Source organism: Manacus candei, unplaced genomic scaffold (assembly GCF_025592945.1).
Source record: "Manacus candei isolate 608988 ecotype Guabito, Panama unplaced genomic scaffold, ASM2559294v1 h1tg000037l, whole genome shotgun sequence".
NCBI lineage: Eukaryota > Metazoa > Chordata > Aves > Passeriformes > Pipridae > Manacus > Manacus candei.
In genome coordinates, this window is record NW_026138085.1 from 4,938,499 (window position 1) to 4,963,039 (window position 24,541).

Here is a 24,541-nt window from a genome sequence, read left to right on the forward strand (position 1 = left end):
GTAACTTCAAATATCTATACTAATTAGTCGCCAACCTACAATATAATAAATGAGATAATGAAATAAAGATGTTTTAAATATCCCTTTCTATTACATGTACATTTTGCAGCACGTTAAAAGACAAGATGAATTCTGATTTTTTCTAAGGATATATTAGCATATCATTAGGTACACAGATGCCAAATAATCACTTTCTCACAAGAATAGTGTTCAACTACTAAATCCACAGGAATTTGGAAATAAAACAAAATGCTGCACATTAGAGGAAGGCTGACATGGGTTAAGCTTATAGCAAACGCAGAGACATCACACCTTTCTCCATCACATTTTCACCTGCTCATGTGATGCACACTTCTGCTTTGATGGAAAATTCCTTTGGGTCGTCTTGGTGTAAAGCTGTTGGTGCTTGCAGCAAAATTTGCAGAGCAAGTGGTGTTTTTGTTTGGTTGTTAAACCAGGGAAATATCCACAGCATTTTTCACAGTTCTTGAAAGGGACCATCAATTTCTGTGAGCTTTGTTCAATTTGGGAACAAGTTATACAGGCTTTTTTTTTCCTTTTATGAATTTGGTTTGAAAACTATTTTTTTTTCTGAATTTGTTTTAGAAAACTGAGCTCTCAGATTCCAAATTTACACAGAAGAAAATTGTAATATTCCGCATGTAAGATGAAGGAATTCTGAAGGAGCCTTACACAGACTGAGGGAGTATTATTTATTTTACTGAAAGCAGTCAAAGCACGAGCTGTGTGGCTTGTTTTATATATCAACCTTGCATGTTTTCCTGTCAGCTTTGCAGTTTGTCATCCACAGCTTAGCCTCCAAATAGCAGGAACTTTGGGGACAGCTAGCTGAAATGAAAGACTCACTGCCTCCTACAGAGGAGAAACAAGGCCACCAAGGAATAGCAGAATATCTGTTTATTCCACTTTATGTAGCCCAAATTGTGGAAAAATATTTCATTATTAGTAGAAACATAATACAATTCTGTTAATGGTAGTATAATTTGTTGTTACTATTTGGAGTGAATCTGTGAGTAATCTAGCTGGTATAGCAGATGAAATCATAAAAGAAAATACCAAATGCAAAATCTGATATACAAAAGCAAAGAATGAGCTGGAGCAGCTGCAATAGCTTATTATAAATACTTGTCAGAATTGTTCAGCTCGAGCAGTGTTTGCCAGCTGGAGTACAGTTGTTCTGAGAGGGAGGTGAGATATCCCTCCTCTCTGTGTGGAGAAACAACGCAGCTAAGTGAGCACAAGTGCACAAAATGGGATGGTATTTTATTGCTGGAATGATTCTTGGAGACACAAACATGTTAGATCACTTTATGGAGCACAGAGAGAAAGTCTAGTCTTCTGCCACTGCAATCTTTCTAGAAACTTTGTCAGTTGTTGGGGCTTTTTCCCCTCTTACCGGTGTCAGCTGCAGATGTGTGGTGGGCACTGTTACTGTCTGGGTACAACCTGTAGAATTTTCTCCTGGTTTCTGCCAGGGATTGGATGGCTGGGAATTGTACATGCCCTGAGCAGCTGCATTTGTGAAAAGAAATGTCCCATTGCATCCCATTTACAACTTACCTTCTCAGGTTATGACGGAGAGCATTGGTTTGCAAGGTGGCAAAGATTAATATTGCTGAGTCAGAAAAGGAGATCCAAACATCCACCAATGTTTAAAATAAGTGCAAAAGGGCTTTTTCACTAATTAAAACTAATTAATACACTGACTTTATTAGACTGAAGGCTGAAAACTCAGCATGAGACTAAGTTCACACAGACTTGTTGTTATACTGGTCAAACAGCACTAATCAAACTGTTTTATTTGAGGTTTGAGCTAAAGCCCATGAGAGTCTAGCTGTTGCATTCAGAGAGCATGGAATTCAACCCTTGATAAAACTGAGCACTTAATCCTTGTATAATTCAATTACTTATGGCACTTGCTGAATATATTTTTTCTTAGATAATTCTTTACATGTAACCACCGACAGACAGAACATTCAAAAACCTCAGACCACTTATTTTTGTTTTTTTTTTTTTCCTTTTCAACTCTTTCAAATCCTGTTTATTACTTCCTCCTGCTTCAACCATCACTGGAATCAGGAAAAAAAAGCCATTTTCCATCAATAAGTAATATTTATGATATCAGCATGAAAGACTGTCACACGTTCTTAGTTACCATACATCACATCGCTTATATTCATTTCAGAAATGCTATTTTAGTAACTGGTATTATAGTAAATTTACTGCTGCAGTGTGGCCCTATTTTACTGAGAATTGCAGGTACTCAACACAGCTGTGCATGTCAATGTAAGGTGGCACCAGATTTTTTCATTACATTTGTTGATGTCTGGTCAGTTTGACCATCATGATACACAGTCACAGTACTACAAGGATAACATCTATTCACAATAATACATAAACTAAAGCATGATGTTGATTAATTATGAGAACTTCTAGGGAAAGAAAGAAAAAGTGGAGTCAGAAATTTCTACATATAAACATGAAGGGAATGGGATTTCAGGTGCATAACTGAGTAGATGAATACAGAGAACTTTTTGCACTCTAAATAGTAGAATAGTAAGTACGTGGAGAGGATGAAACATGGTAAATCATCCATTAATAAGTATCTATTTTCTTTGACAAATGCCTAATTATTCAGCAGAGTAATTTAATGTTCTGTGTTAAGCTGAGGCACATGAACTAAAATACCCATGTCAATGGGCTGTGTTCAGTATTCCCTGCTCACTCCCACCAAAGCACTCACAAACCTCAGCAGGGAATTTTCCTGAAAAGATCAACTAGTAATGAATTGTACCTTGCAAATGAGCCCTTAAATCTCTAAAGTTGATTTTTGTCTATCAAACACAAAACTGTCTTTCTCTCCTCCTTTTAGGAATCCTCTCTGCCCATGTATTGTACCTCTTATATGTGCCAAGATGTAACTCGAGCAATTAAAGCTAAGGAACGAAAATCTCACCGTTTAGGGCAAAGCAAAGCAAAATTGTTTTATTAAGTCTTTAATAAAGCTCTCGGTCCAAAACTTTTGCTTGATGCCAGCAGTATGAATCAGGACTAAATCAAGCAAAGGAGAGGGACATGGACTATGAAACAAGGGTCAATGACAAATTATTTTCTGGTATTAATTTTAAGAAAATAAAGATAAGGAGGATTTAGCCATACTAGAAGATACTGATTAACAGTAAATTTGTAACCGCAGTAGCTTAGAAGTTAACAGCACTGAATAATAATGAACTTAAAAGGTAGGCAGCTAAACTTCCCACAAAGTATTCTATTTACTTTTGAATATCAGGAAGAAATGGGGGGGTTAAAAATGTAGCTGTCTTAAAAAGTAAGACAAGCAAAGTCTGCCTCAATAACAGATAGCTGGCTAACAGCAGCTGAAGAATGTATATTCATCAAACACCAAAACAAGTACACTATGGCCAAACATCTTTAATCTCCAATTTACTGTATGAAATGAAGAAGCATTCAGCTGGAACATACAGAGATCACATTCCACATACTCTATCACATCAAATGCCAGCAGAATTAGCTAAGAATTTGATCTAGGAAAAAATAAAATGCGCTTAAAATTGCACAATATCTACATTTACATCCTAATCCTTTCTTTTTTCACCTAATGTCAAGTTCTGCTTGAGTACTCTAGAAACTGGATCTTAATGACTGTATGATTTTGACCACAACTGGGATGATTAGGCAATGCCACCCCTGGCATGGGAGAGCCAAACTTTTCTCTCAAGCCTTTTTCTGCATTCAGCCAGTATTTTGTGTGTGTCTATAATGATGTTTTGATGTGTTTATGTCTATCAAAACAATGCAGCAACACCACCTTTCATCCAGGAATCTGCAAACATTTCACATGCTTTGAGCCTCCCATCTAGAGCAGTGTGTGCCACAGTGCTGTCTGCCTGAAATCTTCATTCAGGGAAGTAATTACGTGGCTGATTTTTAAGGATTTGGCTGGACAGGAGGGGAGAGGTTACACTTGGGTCAGGCATGGGGCTGAGCATGTTTCACATGACCCTCAGTGTGCCTTTGGCCCAAGTCAGCAACCCCCAGCCAGCCCCTGCACAAAGATGAGGGGACAGCCCTGAGTAAAGCTTCATCTCACCCTGCCTGTTTGGGCTCCAAGGAAATCCAGCTGGATGCCTGGGAATGGTGCTATGCCAGGTTCATCCCATCTCCTTTACAGTACAGAACCCTCTCCTCACATAATGCATTTTAACCCAGTGACTATTTAACATAAGACACAAACCCAGTGCAGAGATATGAAAGCTGAAAGGAAGGGCTTCCTGTGCCAGAGTCCATGCTACTTCTTGTGCCCTTTCTCACCTGTGGAATAAGGCTTGAATTCCCTTCTGCATCATAGCAGAACTTCATGTGGAGTGTGAGAATAACATGAGCAAAAGACCATGAACTCATGCACTCTATTTCCTGGGAGAAACCTCTCTTTTTTAGCAGATGAAGCAATGGTGGTGTTGTAGTCAGGATAAATTAAGGGTACAAGCAAAGTTTTCAGAAGAAGTTATCATCTTTCTAAGGCTAACCAAAGCAGTGAGACCAAAAAAACCCAGATTTCCCAGGTCTGGAGGTTTGTTAGTAGGCAGGGTGAGCACTGGTACTACTGCCATTGCCTTCCAGTGGGTTATGAATGAATACTGAGGGCTGTCAGAGTATCCAGCAAGGCCAGTGCTGGGAAGTGAGACAGATCAGCCCCACATCATCATTCCTTTCCCCCTTCCAAATGATTATACATCATCATCTCTAATCACCTCCAGGCCAGTGATGAACATGCATTAAGCCCACTTATGCAGAGTGTATTAAGTGTGATTACACATTACACTGCGAGCTTACGTGGAATATATGGATTGATGTGTGGCAACGCTGCACATCAAGGCACAAACATGCTTTTGACAGTTGCAAGGATTATTTTTTACTTTTTTAATTTTTGAGGTTAGGGCAATTTAATTATAATTGCTTAATACAAGGGCATGCTATGCCAGCAAGCCTGGGGAAACACAGCATTCTCCAAGGTATTCTCTCCAGCCCATCATAAGGGTAACAAGATACACTTTCATTTGGCTGGGAGCTGGGAAGGTGAGTCTGGAAGGAGGGAGGGAATCACACTGCTTGGTGTTTCCAGGAAAACTCCACAGCTGGCTCAGGGCTGTGGAGAACACACCTGAGCTCACAGGCTCTGGGCAGCTGAGCACCCACTCACTGCTACCTTTGGTGCACTTTGCTCTCATCCCTCAGGCCCTTGGGGGGACCCAGAGGTGCAGAACCCACCCATTAGAAAGGAGGAGAGAGGTAAAACCGACTGACACAACCTGCAAAGTTTTGCACATGGGTTTTCAGGAAAGCATTTTTTTTTGATTTATATTACTGTAATTCTTGTAAGTTCATTACTGAGTTTAAGGCTTAGATTCTATTTTTTGATATGAACAATAACTTATTTCTTAGCCAGTCTCTCTTGCAGCCAATAACTATTGTCTCTTTTGTAAACTGCAGTCCCCCTTGCTGCCAGTAATATGTGATTTGGGGGAATGATTTAAATGACAAAATGCTTACTTGCAACAACAAAAGAAATGACACAATATAAACTAAGTTTTAATAACTAAAAAGATCTTTAATTAAAATTGCTTTCCATTCAAGGGCTACAGTTTTCTTTAACCAGCTGCCCTATGAAAGTTATTACCTAGAGTTTTCATTTTCCCAGTACACAGCTGCAGAAAAGATTTTATTCTGGTGAATGGAGGGCTGTACAACAGCAAGGACAAAGCTCACTTAAACTAACAATGGAGCCATGGCAAAAGTCATAACCTTCTGCTGTCTTAAGGGAAGCACACTTTCTGAATATAATCTCTCTGATTATGCCTAGTATGCAAAATGCAGTTTTATATCTGCAGCTCAAATAGATTTCAGTATTGCCACTGAATACTAATCACTGATGCAAAAAACGTACAGCTCCCTCAAGGCATTTCAAAAATCTTGATTATTTAATCAGTGCTCTTGATTTATAAGGCGAGCTGGTTGATGACTACCAAAATGTGACACATTGGACACTCTCCAGATGGAATGCCAGTTTTCATTTGAGGTTAAAGAGGTAAAACTCTACAAGAGAGGTTTTCCAGTACCCTGGACCAGAGCTAGAGTTATATCAGATGATAAATAAAACCTGGCAGTTTGGCTTGCACATAATATTAAAACAGAAACTTCACTGAACTGTCAGTTGTAAAATGAACTAATCAACTTTCTTTCTGCTTATTCTCCATTTCCATTATATGAACTTTTTATTTATTTCATATCTTCCATCCTAATGTCCTCTTACCTTCTTAAACTGCACTACTTTACCTTTTTACAAATATGTAGGTGGTGAGTGCTGTCTTTTTATAAGCATTGATTTCCCAACCAGCTGGATGCAAAATTTGAGCAGTTCAGTTTCTTTTCCCTATAACTACATATATATATATATGAATTTGGAAATATTTTTTGTATCTACATCTCTATATGGAAACATATGCTTAGGTATTTATAAATATACTCCTGCTTTAAAATGCAATGGAATTGCCAAAAATTGTTAGGATACAGATGGATAAATAACATTAATTTCTGAACAGGTTTATTATCTGAGTTGCTTGGGCCTTGACAGTCCCAAGCCCATCTTTAATTGTCAGCAGTGATATTCTGTTAAAGAAGGTTTCCATATGAAATTTCCAATGGTATTCCTATTAAGATTTCAAGGAGCAGAATGACTTCAAATTGAGATAGCAGAGAATTAAATTGTTATTTAGAACCTGATTGCAAGCTTGACCTCTAAAAGAGATCACCCTGATCGCTCTGGGGACACAACGACGTGGATATAGAGACCGAACGTTTCAAACTCATCTTGAAGGTGTGCCCCTGATTGGACACAGAGACTGGCACTTAATATTCGAAGCAAAGTTACAACTACAGAGATTTATTTTGCCCAATCAGTCCTTTGTCCATGTCCATGGCACAAGTGGGTGGCAGCAGCACTGGAGCCCCCGGAGCCCCCCGGAGCTGGCGGGAGTCCCCCGGCTGATGCCAGCGCAGCTGGGCTCCTTACTGGGAGTTGTTGTTGTTCTGCACCAGCCTGTGCTGCTGTGCCTTCACTGTATTTATATCTCAGCTATCAGGGATAAAACTAATATATGAGCACAGATAAGCACAGCTCCATGGCAGTGGTCAGCTTATCAACTCAGCGGCGCTGAACACGTACCCACCTACGTGGATACCCCTGCCCAACCCACGAGCAACCTGAAGGTTAAGAGCTGTCATGGAAGGCTGACTTGGAGGTTAAAAGCACCCTCACACCCCAGTGCAATCCTCTTGAGCCTTCTAAACCCAAAGTGATGAAAGTTATAATCAAAACATGGGAACTTGGTGACAAGTTTAACTATAAATAAGCATTAGAAGTATGAAAATCCATCATACCGACACGCTGTAAAGCTACTCATGCTCATAAAATATTGTTTTCGTTCCTCATTTTAGAATTTTGCTAGAGAATCCATCAGTCTGTATTCCAGTGGCACAACAAAAGGAAACACAGAGGAGTGTGGAGGGTGCCTGCCCCCACCATACCCCCCACTGCAGACAGACAGACGTCTCTGCCCACATCAGCTGGGCCCAGGCAGCAGCACCCCCTGCCCAACTGCTCCCCAGGCACCAACAGCAACACTGTCCCCTCCCCTGAGGCCCTGCATCCAGGTTTTGGCAAAACTGCAGATTTGTGTTCTGTTACGAAGCCAAAACATTTTAATAACTGCAAGAGTTCACTTATGAAATCTGTGTAGTTTGGGCTTTTGCCCTTTTTCTAATTACACCCTTGCGTCTTTCTCTGTACATGTAGGTTTGTACCATGTGAAGCTTTTGAAAGAATATCTCCCTCGACTGGACTTGTGGGTAAGACAATTGTGGGGCAGATCAAACAGCCACATTATTCCATTTTCTGTCAGGAATCCAAAAAATCTGCTTGAAACACAGATGGCTATTTCCCTGTCATCATCCACCTCCTCAGCTGATCTCCCCACCGTTTCAACCACATTCTCTGTAACAGTATTCCCAAATAGGGAAGCTTTTGGACCTTCTGTTTTTCAGGGAACAGAGCTACAAGCTGCTAAGTGAGGATGTTTTAATTGTGTATGTGAATGTCCTGCTGCAGACTGCACTGCTGGGTAACACGCCTCAGGCTGTGGGTACTGCAAGCAACAGTGTCATATATATATCACAGGTACTCCCAGGCCTTCTGCCATGAGTACAGCAGGACAAAAATAGCTTGCAGGGATTATGGACTCACGTTCCAGTCTTGCATGGCAGCAGCCACACAGTGGGAAAAACACTGGAGCCAGAACTTGCCTAAGCAGAGGAGGGAAATCATAACCCCAAAAGAGATGGGAACTTCTGTTTACACATCTCAAATAACACCATTTCTCCCCTGGCCCTGTCCTTCCCCCACATCCCACCCAGCCTCACTACATGTAACCATATCAAGGGATCAAAAAGTCACATGATTTCATAAACGTCTCCATTGTTTTTCAACCCAGAAAAGGGAGTCATGAATACTCTTCTGCTGTTTAAATTGGGGCAAAATTTCAATTCTGCTTCTCTGAATGTAGCTGAGCAAAGTTAAAGCCAGTTCTGGATATGTCTGGATGATTAAGGACTTCCTGAATGGAAAGTCCCTCTGCTACATCTCTGGGATAAAGCCACAAACTTCTCCACATCCTAAAACAGGGTCCTAACCCTTCACATGTTGTGAAATCATATATTTAGTTTTAACCCTTCTATTTCCCTCTTCATTCCTATATATATATATATATATATGTCTCCACAATTCTCAAAATAATTTTTTTTAATAAAAAGAAACTAAAGTAGTCTTGGCAAAGCATTTCATAACAATCACCTGGTAGATGGGGCTTGTGATTAACAGAACTTGCACAATAGGGACAAGAAATGTATCTGCATAATTCCATGGACCTGACACCAGCAGCAGGATATAGAGGCATTAGGGTCAGGACAGGGAGATGATATTTCAAGAAAACAATTGGACTACTACTTTTAATGTGAGAGTGAGTTTACATGAAAACTGAAACCATTATTATTCTTAACTGCTGTGAAAACAACGACAATACCAAAATTTATGTTCAAAGAGAAACTTTTCTGTTTCTTTGCTGCACCTGAAACAAGAGATGGAGGGAATTTGGTTTTTTTCAGCTATGAGAGGAAAGTTGATACAGCCTTTCTGTTCTTCAGAGAGACTGGGTTTAAATACATGCTCAGCATTTCTGACTCTGAACAAAGAACTTGTTACTGAAGTAAAAAGCTATATCCTAATATTGCCTTGCAAAATTCTGCTTCTCAAAAATCACCAACAGATCACCAACATCAATGCAGATAAAAGTGGTACCTGAAACATTATACACGTGAAGGATTATTAGTGCAAACTGTACTAATTTCCTGTTTTCAGCAGTTGTGTTGATTCCAACCTGTGTCCTGCACATGTGGGATATGCTATTTGAATACAGGTAGTAGGAAAACAGACTGTTCCTTTCCAGAATCATTAAAAATAGAAAGTATTAGTGGGAAAACTACAACTTTTTAGGATTACAAAAGGGCAATAGCATCTCAATCACTGGGAAATTTGATTGTTTCTGAAAATATACTGCAATATATGTATCAAAAAGAGGGAGAGATAATCTATCTGCTTCCAGATAGATTATTCTGATTTGCAAGGACAGAGAACTGAGACTTTATTCCTTCACACACACCTTTGTCAGAACTAATAACCCACTTCAAAGGCAAGAAGTTTCATAGTACTTAATTATGTGGCCTCTGACATGTCATACTGATTGAGTTCATATGATCTTATATATTTGGGCATCAAAAGCCCTTTATTTTTTTCTTAATTAGAAACATGGATTCAATGTAACTTGCCGAGAAAATAAATGAAATCCATATACATCACCTCTGAGCAATAGCACTGATTGAACTGGGCTGTTTAAATCTCCGTGGTTGGCAGTGCTCATCAGCGAATTTGTTTACAAAGTGGAAAGAATGAGAGGCTGTCAAAGAATGAAAAATAAAAGCTGGATTTCCTGGGAAGGAGACATCAGTCTTTTTCTATTTGTAAATGCTGACGAGCGGGGTTTAAGGAGGGTTAATGTCACCCATTCATCTTAATTAAAGAGTTAATTGCTCGTGTATCCTGATTTGGTTAGCTGATCTTCCTAACATGGAAAGCCTTTGCTTCCATGTATTTTATTGACCACTGTAATGACATCATCAGGACGACTCAGGATTTATTCATGCCTCAGCCTAAACTCGTAACTTTAATAGCCTCCTACATGATAAAACTTTCAAGAGGGAAGGAGTTCTTTAGCATGGTACAGAATACTGAGAGGTCTGTTCAGCCCCTGTTAAAATGTCTCAGTTCAGCTGTCATTGAAGTATTACTTCAAAGTCTAGAGTCATGAAGATAAGTAAAAAGTAATTTTAAAGACTAGTTCTCAGCAAATGTATATATGGAAATAGCATAAACCATCTGAAAATCGCATATCAAATATAAGCAAGAGACTTATTACTATTCCATTTTTTTCACATCTGGAGTCATAGTCAAGTAAGCACTGACACAAAAACAGACAGGCGAGGTTCACAGCATATTCTGGGGATTAAACACCAAATTGGTTTAGTGATGTGTTTTACAACACAAAGAGGGGAAACTCAGATCTAAAGAAAGACCAGTTAACTAACTAGAAAGTCTGTGAGGTTTTTATGTACAATGTCTTTCAACATTTACTGCAATTCCTGATATTATTTCTTAAAGATCCTTCACGGGAATTAAATTAAATTTTGCACAAGAGGAAAATGGACAGTACTAGTGCTTTTTGATTGATCAGCTATGTGGTACTTAAAAATTAAATAAAAGAATCCATTACACAACATAATACATTGTATTCGCTTATCCTGGTAATGAGTCTTCAGAACTGATCTATTTATGTTATTCTGCTTTCATGGGATCAATTTCTATTGCTAATAACACTCATAACTTACACAAAGGGTTGAACCAGCCTCTAAGAAGAACTACACACCACACATAACTCATCATAACGTGTGCTGTGAGCACTTACTTGGTTTGGAAACAGTTGCAGGGTAGCTCCTGTGCACTCTCCTGAAATATCTAGAAGGCACTAAGAACGCTGTGATAAGGTGCTACAGCTCATCTAGTTTTATGGACTTCACTTTGTGGGGCTTTTACGCACTTTAAGCTTCTCAGATGACTGGTTCAGAGGCCAGTCCTGGCTCCTGTGCTTTCTCTGACAGACAGGAGATTTTAATACTCATTGGGTTTCCATGTTTTCTCAGAAGTATTTCTGTAAAGCATGGTAAAAAAAAAATCTAGTAACCTCTTTATGACATGAACACAAAACTAAATTGCCCCTCTCATGGAACAGCAGCAGGCAAGTCCAGGACATAGACCTGAGGATGATGCAGTGGACTTGTGTTGCCCAGAACAAGGTAGCCAGAACCAGAACCAGTCTGCCTGGGGCAGCCTGATCCAATCCAATCAGCCCTGCTGAGGAGTCCAGGGACACAGGACCACAACAGCAGCTGCTCCCCTCCTGGGTCTTTAGCATGATGCCATGTGGCTCAGGAACACACCTGCAGCCAGCCCATGCACCTCTACAGTTATACACCATGTAGAAAGGGAACAGCACTGGGAAGCAGGAGATTTGTGGGCTGTCACCAACTCTTCAACTGCCCAGCTGGGTAACCTTTAACAGGTTCCTTCAGCTCACTCTGTCCCAGTTCCCCCCCAAATCACCTGTATCTCCTTTCAGAGATACTGTGAGATTCATTCCCAGGAAGGTGCTGACTGCGAGTTAAGCAGTGCTGTTATTCCTGAACAGTTCCCTGCTGGAAAAGGCAGCACAGGCAATATGTGGGGTTACCAACAGAGGAGATGACAACAACTGAGCCTGGATGGGACCTTGGGAAGTTGTCTGTCCCAACCCTGAGATCAACACAGACTTGAAAGAGTGCAAGGATGGACACTCCACAACCTGTCTGAGCAGCCTGCTCCAGTGCTGGACTGCCCTTAGAGCAAAGATTTTTTTTCTTTGTCTCAAGGCTCCATGGCTAGGGAGAAGCTGGCCATGACAGCAAAATTTCCAGTAGAGTGTAGATGTTTCTCATCATCTTTCCCAGCTCAGCTCCAATTAAAATATCTTTTGAAATTAAAGTTTGTTGTACTTCAAGAAAACCAGTCATTCAACCTTTCTGTCATATATTGCAGTCTGTTTAGAGCAGAGTCCTTAAAAAAGATGGCAAGAATAAAACTAATAAACTTCACTGCCATTTGGGACTCCATGGAACACCATTAGCCCAGAGAATCTGTTTTACATCAGCCAGGGCACAGTGGCACTCAGACAGTGCTGTACACAGGCAGCTGCAGCCCTGCCAGAAATCCTGCCAGGAATCCTGCCAGGAATGCTCCCAGCTCCTGAGCTCAGAGATCTTTGCACTCCTCAGACAGAGCAGCCTGTGGTGTGGTGTAGTAACCAGGGAACTGTTCACACCTTGTTGGAGCCTTCAAACCATCCCAGTGCTCGCTCTTCCAAGATCTTAAACACACAGGTCAGTTACCTTGGAAATATTTGTACACAACAGCAACTTTTGTATTAGTTTTGAGTTTCTTTGTTTTCTCGTTCCTATACATAAACTACGAAGTCATTTCCTAAACACTTAATGGAAAAAACTAAAAATGTCCTTGCATATAGACTGTGGACTACAAGCACTGACTGTCCCTTTTGAAAGCTACTTTGCATAACATTAAACCAGAATGTGAATAAAGTGCAACATTTTGTTGTTCAATGGAAACACACTGGAAAATGCTGAAATAAAATCTCTAGTGGCTGGTGAAGTGGTTAGTTCAGTTGTTTCGCAATAACACCTTTTGATTTTGTAAAACTTCTACAACACCTTAAAATAACCTGAAAAGGGAGAGTTTAAAAAGTTTTCTTTAACTAGCTAGAACCACCTGCCGTAGCTTGAAGAGAGAGTTCTCTTGAGATAACACATTTTTGAATTACTCTCCTGTAATTTTTGCACACTACATCAGGCAATGACTGGTGCAACTTCTTACAACATTACTGGCTTACTAACAAACATGTGCATGAAGCGGAACGGCGCATACAAGTTATAATTCTTTGGCTGTGCCCAGTAACATAAACAGGTCTGATACCATCAGCTGAAGAATTGAGGAATTAAACCCTCCAAAAGACTGATGTAAAGGATTGGACATGCTAAAAGAGATGGTGAAAAGAGGCTGCTAAGAAATAGAACAACATACAGGAGAGAAGCAATAGATCCACAAATGGAAATAAACATGACCATGAGAAAATGCTTCATCAACATAAGAGCCACAACGAAGCTGTGAATCTCAAAATAAGCCCAAACTGTTTTTGAAGAAAAAACCAGCATGCTAGGTAGGACTTCAAAGACTCTACTACAATAGACAGAAATGAATAATACAAAAAACACAAAGGAAGAAAGACCAAAAAAAAATCCCTCTATGCACAAAATTAACTTACTCTCTGTCCCTGCTGTTTCTGTGTTAACCCTTTGGTGCCAAAACTGTGCAAACAGTTGAGTGACTAAAGCAAATGAATATTTCAAGACCACTGGCTGCCTCCAGCCAGCTCCTGAGCCTGCCTCTCCAACCCTCATGCTGTGTTCCTCCCAGATGTATCTCCAGCAGCACACCTGCACTTTACCTCTGGGCTGGAAGGCACAACAGCTCCCCTGCCCAGCTCTTTATCACACTGCTCCCATGCCTACCCAGAAAATGCACAGTTGTCTTGTCAGAGAGAAGCCACACAAATCATCATGCCCTGGTTGGAAAACTCACTCGATATTGTATTTCTAATCACAGAGAATAGGGGGCAATGCATTCAAAAAGAGGGACACAGAATAGGTAATTAAATGTCCTGCTGGTTCTAGGGTAGAATATGCAGCTAATACACAAAATACTGGTTTGCTAAGTTCAAAAACAGCTACAAAAATTATTTTTAACTGAATTAAAGGAAAACAGGTAGGTAAAGCTATGGTTTGATGAAAAATACACTGCAGCATTCTTGGCTCTTGGCTGTGAATCACTGACACAAGGAGGATTTTTGCCACTGGTTTTAGCAGAACAGAACTAGCTATTAATGGGCTAAAAAATTAGCTATTTTCTTCCTAGAAATTTCAAAATAATTTTGAATCCTGGGAGAATAAATAGCACCATTGAGATACACTAAGATATGATGGTAGGCAGAAATGGAGTTTAAATGGTGCTGGGGAAGCTAAAAACTAAGTGGTTAGCACAGAAAAAGCTATATATAGAAAAAGAGATTTAAGCAAAAAAATTGAAGTCTAACACATGTTCAATGCTGGGTGAAAACAGAAATGAAATATTCATGGAATTTACTTTCTAATATCTTTGCACATGGGTTTTTTTTTCCTTTCGTTCGTTGGTTTTCCAAAATTTCATCCTGACAGCTTACTCCACGTTTAAGGACAGAAGACTCCAGAAACTTTTCACTGAGGAAATCTTAAACATGATTCATACATTTCCAAACACCTATTTCAATCCTCATTTTCAAGCAATTTTGGTAGCCATTGAAAAAAGTGTGCATTGTTTTGCTTCAGCATATAGTGAGTCATGAAAACCAAATTCTGTTTACAGCAGGACCAGGTTTTCTATTATTTTAGACAGTCATTTTCACAGAAAAACCCTTTATATATCATTACTAATGACATTACAACCTTCTCTAGTTGCCCTCAAGACCTGGCTGCTTTGTAGCAGACAATATTTGACATCTTAGTTTGCAATCTCAGAAAAAGCCAAGCAACTGTCCTGTCAAAAGAAATGGCTTCAGAAGCTGGTAAATATTCCACATTTCTATGGTGATGTGATAAAAATGGGTAGGTTGGAATCAAGAGTGTACCTGCTTTGTGATTAATTGTAGATGTCAATACTGAGAGGTACCTGCAAGGCAATTAGCACTCTGCTTGCCTAAATGTCACCCCACTGTAAATACAGAATGGAAATAAATAGACAGATTGGCCTGGTGCATGTTTGGATTTGGAACAAGAATCTCAGAAATGTGATTCCTAAGCAAGCCAGTTTTTTATTATGTGCTGCTGATATGCTACAAAAGACTTCTCTCTCTTTCTTTTTTTCTGGTGTGCTGTGAGGTTAATGCCACTCATCTCTCTAAAATGTCACGTGGAGATCCTTCCTAATCAAAGCCATCATCATATTGATCAATCCTAACAAAAAAAAATCACCAAAAAACCAAACCAAACCAAAAAAACAGCAAAAAAACACCACCCTGTAAAAATTTCTCTAGTTAAGGCTGTAAATGCTAAGACTGAAGTAGAATTTTGCCATTAGAGCCCAAATTGATACATGCTTTACAGTGGCTATTTAATTTGACAATCCTTTTCTGTTCTGTCTTCCCCAATCTTACAGTCATGTGAACGACTGAGAACAGTCACAACTCCAGGCTGAGAGTTAAGGAGCAGAAGAATAGAGGCTGATGTCACTGCTGTGCAGAACTGAATATACATTACCAGAATATCCATCAAACTGACATTTCACAGTTTAACTTCTACAAAAGGGGAACAACAACACTGACCACCCTCCTCCACCCCTTTTGGGCATTCAGTTGTGATTCTACTGTAGATTAAAATCTGGAATGTAACTCTTTCTAAAGACTGGGAGGGGAGCTTTTCTATTTCATCACATAGCCAAGATTTTATTTTTTCTGGTGTTTTTCTTCTTTTAACTATAACATATTAACTGCTGGTGGCCTTTGGAAAACTAGAGGATCAGATGATGCTGGCTCTCCTTCTTTCCATCTGCTAGTCTCCATAGCAAGAAAACTACTATATATGTTAAATATTACTTTTTTATGAAAATAATTAGTACAGATGCAAGAATCTCATGGTCATGAAAGGTTTTGTGACAGAACTTTACTTCAAATTAAAGCTCATCTAGAAAGTTGGAAATCCTTATCTACAAAAGTCTTTCATTAGTAGCACACACTAAACAATGATCACTGCTGTACGATGAGAGACAAATTAATGAATCAAACATTACAGATTTCATCACATTGGCTCATTTGCATTTAAGCTGGTTTCCAGCTCTGTCATGCATTTGCTTTTAAACGAGCCCCTGTGGATAGTGCTGCAATGTTTGATTCATTAATTTGTTTCTCAGTGTACAGCGGTGCTCACTGTTCAGTATACGGTGAAATACTTGGAAAATATTTGTTTTAACAACCTATCTTTTATTTTAACAAAGAAATAATAGCCCTGGAGAAGGAAATGCTGGCCATCTTACAACACAGCCCCTGCCAAATCTCCCAGTTGCTACCCCAGCCCATCGTTATACCACTGTGATATTATCTGGATTAAATCTTCACAGCTTGCTCTCACATATTCTACAATTTCATAAAGCTTTGAGCCAGCTCTTTGGGTTAGTGCTACGATGCCAAATTCAACTCCTGGGAAGTTAAAGGTGGCTTTAAGCCTTTGCTCTCCTATCCTTGGATGGGTCCCAAGCAGTGACTTAGATCAGCCTCCCGGTTGCCCGGTGCCATTCTGCCACCACTGTGGCTGCTACACCCGCTCCTCCACATTACAGCAGAGTGGGTTGCTTGGCAAAGCCATCTCTGTGAGAGCTGAAAAACTTTGGAATTGGTTTTTGGTTCGTAACAGCTTGAATTTGGTGACCTTACAGCACACTGAAAGCTCCATCTGTTTTAGAAGGAGAGAGAGACACGTTCCCTGGCTGGTCAGTGCACGGGCACGAGCGTTTGGTAATTAGATGGGTGGTTGAATTCTCAGGTTCTTGTCTGAGCCTCAAAATTTAAGTTTATGTACTCAAATACAACCCTAATTATACATGTATAGCTGTGTTGTAGCCATCATTGCTCATGTTTAATTCTAAAGAAATAAATACACAGAGCGAATGAAAAATATGGAAGCTGGTTTGGTAGGCACTAGGAATTGGAGAACAAAATGCTTCTCTAGCTAGAATTTCCCTTCCTCTATCATGGCTGTGATGGATTGCAGTTCATAAAGGCAAGCCCATTTGACAGGAGGATACATTTGGACTATGAGATTCGTGGAAATGAGGGGCTAATTAAATGAGCTGTGCTTTTCATGAAGCAGGCAGGTTTTCATGTGCTGAGAGATGGAGTTAAGTAGCATCAGCAGATTACATTGCACAGCCCTTTCCTACCACTTTGCCTTTTTTAGGGTTTTTTTAATATGTTGAACAGGAAAAAAAAATAAATGTAATTGATGCCAAACAAAATAAATAATCAAGACAGAAAGGCAACATCCTAAGCCTGAAATTCAGAGGTCTGACACGGAAAATAACAAAAATCTCCCCTTTGCTTACTCCAAGTAATCCATAGATTCAACTGCATGCTAAACAAAACCAAACAACCCCCCCAAAAAAGTAAAAGAAACAACCCCCCCACTTCACTGTCAAATATAACCAGCAAAGTTACAACATGCTGACTGCAACCAAGCCAAAGGCCACCCTACAGCCAGAATATTATGATCCCAGGAGAGGCCAAGTGCTGCATATGACACTGTCCCTCTGCTGATTAACACACAGACAGAAGTTGTCTCCTGTTTCCACCCCACCAGAAAGCCCTCAGGAAAGACTATTCCTTTCCACTGCCTGTGAGGAAGGAGGGATGAAGTTTCTAAGGGACGACAATAACTTTGGAAAGACAGCTTGACATTTTTCCTAAAATGTGTACCTGATATTTTCTGCAGCAGAAAACTGCTGGGTCTTTCCTTACAAATCCAATATCATGTCCTATTTAACCATATCCTCAGTTTTACCTGAAAGGAACTATATAATGGAAAATTCTAAAAGTTATTTGAAAGGTTGGAGTAATTTTAATGTTTATTACAAGAAATGTGCTTCACTGAAAAATACATTTTTATCTCTATGTTTTTCTTCCTTGAAAGATTGTATTTCACAAAGACAGACTAAATACTCTCAGAGAAAAGCTAGGCTGCCTTCACAAGAATAAAAGAATTTATAAATACACATGTGGGAGCTTGCACAATCCAATTGCAAGACAATTTTATATTAAATACCCAATTAAGTCACTCTTGCTCAAGGAAATCCCTTTCTTACACACGTAAGTATACTGAGTCAAATAAATATAGCAAAAAATACCTAAAAAGAGCATTGGGAAGATGAAAATAAGGAACTCCATGTCAGAGCATGTTAAGTACACTGCACTGTTGTTTCCTCCCCAACTCTCCCTCCAGACTTATGGAGCTGGAGCAGTAATGGGGGAGGAGGAAATAAACCTTTCCATGAACAAGTGGGTGTGCTGTCCTGCTACTGCCTTAAATCACAGGAAACTCTTTGGCTGGGTGATTCTCTAACTCATAAAATGCCTCCAGTGCACTGCATGGCTTAAGTGTCTTGAAACAGCTGATTTCACAACAAAGAGTGCATGATCAAATTGCACAACATTTTGGTCTGCTTTCAGAAATCAACCATTTAAAAAGCCCCCAAAAACCCAAACCACACTTACAATTCCACAAGCCTGGTAAGCCAAAAAAAACAACCAACAGAAACCCACAAACAACCCAACAGTCTGAAATTGCAGCAAGGAAGATTCGTGTCAGAAAATTAATTGTAGTGGTCTAAATTAGGGCATTTTGACACCAGATTTTAGTCACCTACGGAAGGTGACTCTCCTCATTTTAAGTCGGATTCAACAACACTTCTGACTCTCCACTGGCTGGAATACAAATCAAATGGACACCTGTATTTCTTGGGTGAACTTAGGTGAAATTAGTGCCAACCTAATGAAATCAATGCAGTTTATTTAAGCACAACAGACTGCTTATGGTGCCTATGAATTTCCATCACTTGTTTTTCATCCAAGACCAGAGGCTAATCTCTGTCAGGCAGAGCTGAGGTAGAGTTTGCTGTGAGGAGGTGCTATGAAATACAGCATCATTCTAGTTAACTCCACCTCAGCTCTTCCCAATACTTGTATTTTCTGTTTCATTTACTCACTGAAGAAAACAGATTCATCAATGTGAAAATAAACTAATGGTCTTAAACTGGGAGTATGAAAGAGTCCTCCCCTATTACTCACTGATATCCTTCCCATTTGCAGAAAATTCACATATCAATTAAACTCACCTGTTAATTAAAATCTTGTCTGGAAAATTCTTTGCTAGTTGGAAGCAAAGGAAAGTATAAAAAGTATCTGAATGCTGAAGCTTTGAATTTTAATTACTTACTCCCAGGTTTGTTTGTGATCCCTCAGGTGTTGGCTGGGCAACAGCAAAGAATTGGAAAAAAGAAACAAAATTATTTTGTGATTCCTGCTGTGAGGAAGAAAATGTATTGAGAAGGCTTCCAATTTTTTCTTTTTGTCTTGTTTAGATTTGCTCTTTATTAATGTACTTATAAGAAAATATCTACACAAAAAGGAAAAAGATTCTGGAAGATTACAGGCAACTACAGTGAATAATTGTTCTCCAGATTTGACATCTTTTTTTTTTTTTAATAATATGAGGACTCCTATTGTGTTTGTGTCACAATGGAGAACATCAATATAATTATAAATGAGAATAATGCTAATAAATTTGGAATAAAGGCTACAGTTTTTATCAGATACTCAATTACATTTATTTATATATATTGTATATGTATATTAAATTTGTGTTGTTTATTTTATATGCATCTAAATAGAAAAGACATCAGTAGTTTAACAAAAACTCTGGGACTCATAGAAATGTGATCCCTCTCTCTAGCTACCTGTATAATAATAGTTGGTGTTCTGATGTTCTCTTTATTTCCTACGATTTTTAGAAAAATGATCTTTTTTTTAACTGAGCAGAATACTTTATCTAAAAAAAAGAGAGTCTGGAAAATAAACATGGAAGTAGGGGACAGTTTTTCTGCTTTTCCTCATTAAGATAATCACCCTTTCCCCCCGCCAAGTCATAATATTTTAATAACATACCATTTTTAGTGTCCCTTTATTAGGGATAAATAGCTGAGACACTGATTTGGATCAGCAATTTTTCCACTCAGAAAATTCATTTTGACCTTTTACAGAGGAACTTAAAGATTTCCTGAAGTTTCTGAGGAATCTTTGCGTGTGAAAAATTTGGCCATCTGAGTCAGATGAAGGTTTACACGTTGAGTTCTCCAAGAACTGGGATGAGGACTTTTGATTTTTTTTCCCCACATACACACAGCATATGTACAGCTGTTTAAAAAAGTTGAGTTCTCAGTTAAATTACTCTTTGTTCAAACTGACTTGCACACAACTAGATGACAACAGCAGGTCTAATTGAAGTGACTCTGTTCACGTTAAGGAAGTTTTCTTCCTCAACACACTTCAGAGCTTCAAATTGAACAAAAAAAAAAATGTCAAAAGGACCATAAATGATAAACAGTTTATTTGCTATGTATATAAGCCACATTTAAATATACTGAATGAAAATATTAAGCAGAAACAGAACACAGGTGAGTGTGGCTGTTCAAGTCTGGTACAGGTTCTAGGACAGCTGAAGAATCAGGTGCTGCTTTAAAGTGCATTTAAGGGACTAGGAATGTTAAACAGCTCAGATTCCACTTGTATTAAGTTCATGGGAAAGGTTTCCTCATCAGATGAGCAAGACTTTATGAACTGTAACAGCACAAGTAATTTTTGGCTATTACACTTCTCTTAGTGCTGCTGGCTTAGCAGTATATATTCAGTTATATATTCAGGCAGAGACTTTTGCTCACTCTGTACAGCTAAAAATTCTGAATATTGTGAAAGTCAGTAATTTTAGTAGCCTTAAATAAATTAAAATATTAAAGCATTTTATAGGTGGATGAAGAATAAACCATAAGAAATTCAGTCAGAGTTTATAAAAGAAAGAAAGAAAAGGAAAAAACCCTGAAAAGTAGGCAGGCCTCTATCATCCATCTTTTTTTAGCTGAATGTCTTTGAAATGAAGACAAAAGCTTGTTTACTGCAGTTTCTTGGGGGAAACACCAGGAGTAGCCACGATACGTTCAATTACCCAACCCACAATTAATGAGACATTTTATGAATCTGTAATTCATAAAAGAATGCCTTATGAAAATTCAAGATATCAGCAGGTCTTATGTAGGTTACTTGTAAATATGGCTTTAAAAATTAATGCATGTTCTTTCTGGAAGAACGAGAATCATCTCTGAAAAAATGACAACATCACACGCAGCCGGACGTTAACGTTAAGAGAGGAGGAAGTATTTTGTAGCTAACAAAAAGTGTAATTTTGGATGTTTTTATCTAAGAATTTATTCAGATACATCTTCTATTGTTATGTATAAAGGCCTTGCTTCTGCAGCATGGGACAGAGATACCACGTTCACTCCAAGGTGATGAAAATGCCTTCCAAAGAGCACATCTATTCCAGTGACAGCAGGGTGGGCTGCAGGCACAGCGGGGTTACAACTAATGCACAAGTATCTAAGACAATAAAGGTGTCAGGATAACCTGGATTATCCAGTGGGATGGTTAATATCCATCACTCCTGAAAAATTCATCCTTCTCATTGGTGACCAGTTATGTAGAAAAGCACGACGTGGACATGGAGCAGAGGAGAAGTCCCTGCTATGACTGAAGGCAGACAACACACCAAGGCACACCAGGGGAAGCTCCCCCTGAACTTGACTTTTTAAGGTAAAATATCATCTCTTGAGCCAGGTTAGGAATGTCTAAACTCACGTCTCACATGATCTGTAAACTGTATAATCCTACTACAAACAACAGCTGTTGATTGTGGATATATTAGTCTGAGAAAAAGAGGAACTGCTGTGCACCTGACCCTTGACAGCCACTGATGCAATTAATAAGTCACTGAGACTCAAAAAAATCTTTATATTACCAATTATAGTGCAACTGGACCCTCTTCTTCCTCAGTTTGGTTGATCCTCTGGAAATAAAGGTGGAAGATAGAAATTCCCTGAGAATTTTTCCAATCATCAATTTTCCCTCATATCTATATATGAGGAAATGTTAGGCATCCTTTCCTGTTTGTGACTGAAAAAGCAGGGAAAATACATTGCAGATTCCCTAATGTTTTGCATTGTGCAGAGTCTTTAATAAAAATACCAGTTTAAAATAATTTTAAGTTCCTAGGAAAAATGGTAAATGCTAACGATCATTTTCAATCTAACTCTCATGAGTTTTCCCTCTCTTTAGAACTAGTTTTCTAATTTTTTTTTTCATTTTTCATTTTTCTCTTCATATACGTGTTCTATCCTTAAAATTCAGACGTGTTTAAACAGCAACACAAAAACATTCACAATTTTCACTGTTTTCAGGCAGCATTTGTCAGCACACTTAACTCAGTTCCAAATTGCTCTAAAGGAGAGGTTTTTTTAAAGAGCAGTAAGTCTCTTATTCATGGACTCATGCTTTTTTTGTTATTCTTCTTGGCATCCAATATGAATTCCAGTATTTTATGCATATTACTGTTAATTTGGGTTTCCTGGGGAGTGGCTGTCCTCTTCCTTTATGGCAGCTATCAATGACTTCCTCTTAATAGTTATGAGACAGAATCCTATATAAAAATGGCAAATCATATTAAGCTTCTCTGTGATCCTTGATCTTCTGCCAGCACATCTGATCCATTTCCAGAGTACATGAGTAGGAATGTGTGCCTTGGTTAATAAATAAACAGTTCCTGTAAAACCGCTTTTTTCTCCTACCATCTTAACCCTCCATGTTTTTTGAAGAAATCCATGTGATATTTCAAGCAGGATCTCTTTTCTTAAGAGAACATTAGTAGTGTCTTAGGTCTGAAACTTTATAAATGGAACAAATCTCCTTTTGCTGGGGAAGCTTTTGGCAAAATATTTTTTCCATGTATTGCACAGTCTGTTATCGTCATGATCAGCACAGATTTTCTAAGTCCCAACAGCCTGGTCTCCTACGAGTGAGAAATTCCACTTCTCCAAATGAAGGGAAAATATAATATATGGGAGTCAGCATAGACGTTGTTCCCTCACTGTTGAACGCTTCTCTGGTTCTATTCATGGCAAATATGAAAAAATACATCTGTCATTATGTTTAATAATATAGACATGTTTCATCTGAGAGATGGACTATAGCTTCCAAAATAATTTCAAGATGCCACTAAGTGTTTTGAGTGCTGAAATTAAAAAAATTTAGCTGCTGCCACCTTGACCTGCATCTGCACAATTTCTGCAGAAATCACTTATCAATTCCTTTATCAGTGATAAACTAATTTACTGGGATTTATTGTTATATTTTATATTATTTAGTATTATATATAAATATCACATTTAACATATTTTAGACTTACAGTCTGCATTTCTACATTCCTATAGTGGTGCAGAGGAGGGAAGCACCCTCGGTTCAGACCTGCCTATGCTGAGCTTAGTGGTAGCACAGCACAGGAGACTCCTACCAGCTGAACACAGGTAGTGTGGGATAATTTCCCAGCCTCTGGTATTTCACACCCAAAGAGTGTGGGATGGCATCAAAAGCTGCATTTGCCATCACTATGCAAGACAGCTCCTTCTCAAATCTGACTATTTTTCCAACCCTGCTAATGAGAGGGGAAAACAAATTCAGAACATGAGCCGGCACTTAAACCTTGTACACGAGGTGCTTCTGCTTTTGGATGAATGATGCCAGGAGTGGGGGCTGGGTCACATTTTTTTCCTGCAGGAATCACAGCCTTTCCCTTTGAGAATCTCCAATTTACATGAAAACATTTATGGTGATGCCTTTCCCTAATTTCAAGGATTCATACACGAGGATGAAACACTTTGCCAGCGGAGCAGAAAGCACAGATCGATAGATCAGAGATCTGAGCAGAGCAGAGCAACAATCATACTGGAAATGTCAGAGCTGAGCAATTTCCACACAAATAAAATAAAGCTGCCATGGGCAAACAGTTTCAGAGTGGAGGTGTCAGACTGCTGCTGAGTGCCCGCGCTGCAGTCCCGGGGTCACTCACACGGGAGCAGGTGCCGCGACACTCGGCAAGGCAATCTCGCAGCTCTGCCCTGACACACGGCTGCTCCCCGGGAAGGCAAAGCTTAACACTTCAAAGTGACTTCCACACCCCGCACCCCTCTCACAAACTAAAGAGCTCAACTCGGGAACTTTCACTTCACAAGAAAACACAGAGGCTCTTTTTTCCTCCTTAGTTTGCAACTTCCTCTTTCCAGAAGAGCAAACAGGGAAGATGCAACATTCCTATCCTGTGGTTTCACGTTCTCTCCCCAGAACATCACAGAGGTCTGACAACTGAGCACAGCTTGCCTTCTGATCCAGACAACTGAGGCATCAGGTTAGGTCTTGCATGAGAATCTGAGGAGCAAATGTGACTCTCAGCATTACAATTTGAGTGTTGTGCCACAAGATAAAAGTAAACTTTT

The 24,541-nt window shown here is 39.2% G+C and overlaps 1 protein-coding gene across 2 annotated transcripts in view; it reads right to left on the reverse strand.

Moving 5' to 3' along the window:
* The window catches only part of TENM2 (teneurin transmembrane protein 2), a 1,665,603-nt gene that overhangs the window by 644,156 nt on the left and 996,906 nt on the right, over nt 1-24,541 (reverse strand). Inside the window, exon 1 of one of the 2 annotated variants that reach the window (XM_051794291.1) lies at nt 19,384-19,403. The exons of the other annotated variant lie outside the window; for it this stretch is intronic. The gene's annotated coding sequence lies outside the window, so the exon portion shown is untranslated. Of the gene's footprint in view, nt 1-19,383; nt 19,404-24,541 lie in introns of those variants that run through there. 2 annotated transcript variants of the gene reach the window in all.